The sequence below is a fragment of the Elephantulus edwardii genome, unplaced genomic scaffold (genome assembly GCF_000299155.1).
Source record: "Elephantulus edwardii isolate Elephantulus edwardi_28Jun2011 unplaced genomic scaffold, EleEdw1.0 scaffold00317, whole genome shotgun sequence".
NCBI classification, from domain to species: domain Eukaryota; kingdom Metazoa; phylum Chordata; class Mammalia; order Macroscelidea; family Macroscelididae; genus Elephantulus; species Elephantulus edwardii.
The window spans coordinates 1,880,898-1,883,279 of NW_006400067.1; positions in this window are offsets into that span (position 1 = coordinate 1,880,898).

The window sequence follows — 2,382 nt, forward strand, 5'->3', positions numbered from 1 at the left end:
TTACTGCCTTTGAAAACTTGCCAGAGAGTCAGCTATGGCTCAGTTCTGACTTGACAGCACACAGCAACAATAGTGGATGTGATACCCTTTGCTTCATCAGAATTCAAAGGAACCATATCTTTCTGTTGTTAAGTAAGACTCATAGTGACCCTATGAACAACAGATCTGAACCTTGTCCTATCCTGTGCCATCCTCACACTTCCTGACACATTACAGCTTGTTGTAGCTGCCATTCTGTCAATCCACCTAGTCAAGGGTGTTCTCCTTCACCAATCCTCTACCTTCCTGGGCATAATACCCCTTTTCAAAAAAATAAGCCCTCTTAGCAACATGTTCGAAGTATGTGAAATGAAGTTACATCATCTTCGCCTCCAATGAGGACTCTGGCTGCACCTTTTTCAAGACATAGTTATCTGCTCTTTTGGTAGTCCATGGGATGTTCAGTGCTCTTCTTCAACATCACAGAGCAAATGTCCCTCCAACCTTCCAAGCATGATATCCTTCTCTAGGGACTGGTCTCTTCTGACCCTGTGTCCAAAGTATGTGAGACAGAGCTTCAAAATTCTTGCCTTGAAGCAAAAACTTGGTTTCACCAACTCCAGGACAGATCAATTTGTTCTCTTCGTGTTTTATGATATATTAAACACTCAAAGGTATCAATTCTTCTTCTGTCATCCTTACTCATTGTGCAGAGCTCTGTAGGAGTGAATATTTGAATAATGGTCATATTAACAGTTCTTCTTTATATGCTTATGGATAATATTCTATCACTCACAACACTGTATTTTGTGGTAGAACTTGAAATGGACATTTTTACTATGAATTCATCACTATTTTTCTCTTTTTCATTCCCAGCATAGTATACCATGTGATTATTCAATTCAAAGTGACCAAAGGTAGTCCATCTAATCTCACCAATGTCTAGTATGTCTATGTTCATGTGTTCCACTTTATTTTTCAAAATTTCTAGTTTTCCAGTGTCCAAGATATGGATATTGCATGTTCCAGTTATTAAATGTTGTTTGCCATTATTTTTTCCTCATTTCGACTGACTTGCAATCTAGGCTCTACCACTACTACTATTCATATTATTATTATTCTATTCTTGTAAGGTCTTCCTTATTCATTGTCCAATTTTCACAGGTATGTTCCCAAATATCCTAGACCCAGAAACCCAGCCCTTCATTCCCGGAGCATCCTGCCCGTATGTTTGTATCTAAGAACATGTGGGATAACAAAGCACCTGTAGACCAACTGAGTGCCCTGTGATCTTATCACTCTCTGTGTTATGAGTCAATGTGAGCACAGTACTTCCTGCTGGGAGAAGGGAACAGGGTAGTTGTAGCTCAGTCGTGGCCAAGCAGGCTGCAGAGAGCTTCCCAGGTCATCTTATCTGCACAGAGTGGTGTTAGAATGATAGAGAAGCACATACACGACACCCAACACAATGCCTGGTCTGCATTCTCAATACCTGCCATTACTATTTAACGTCTGTATGGAAGACTCCAGGTCTTTGAATGATGGTGTTGTGTAGGGAACCATAGAACGTAAAGGACTGCGTCCTTAGAATATGGCTCTGTGCCTTGCACACAGAAGTGTCTTCAGAAAGAAGATTGCAAGCAGATCTCACAAGCTGCTCTGAGAAGGAAGATTGCAAGCGGTTCTCATGCATCTTTGGACACTGACTTACATTATTATTCCTCCTCTTGATAAGGTTGTTGCAAGTTGAGAGAAAGCACAGTTTATGACTACAAAGAAGTCTTGCTTGAATGTATCTAACTATGTACCCAGCCCATTTGGGTCCTGTAAGAGAAATCTTAATGTTTCTACTTTCTACTTGTACCCTGCCCGCCTGGGCTCTATGATGTAACCCTTAAAGTTTCTATTTCCCTGTGAACTGTTGCTTTGTCTCTACACTGTATAAAAATAAAGAAGGTGCAGCTGCCAGTGCCGGTCCAGTTCCATCCTGACTGGCTGCAACAGTCCTGTTTTGTATCTGTATGTTGTTTGTCTCTTGTGTCTTTATTAATTTCTTCCAGGCAATAGTGGAAGAAGGTAGTGGTCCCAAGTGGTCCCCACCAGTGTTGGAAGAGTACACCGAGTATTTCACAGGTTGACAAAAACCCATAGAATTCTATCTTGGAAGAAGTGCACCCATGGTACTCTAGAGATAAGGATAGTGAAACTATCATACACACTTTGGGCATGTTGTCAGAAGAGGCCAGTTTTTGGAAAAAGATATCAACTTGGGAAAGGCAACGTAGTGATTGCAACAATGAGCTAGAATTTCTCAGAGACCATGAAGATGGCACAGGATAGGACAAGGTTCCGATCTGTTATTCATTAAGTCACTATAGAGTACCCGAAGTCACAAAACAGCAA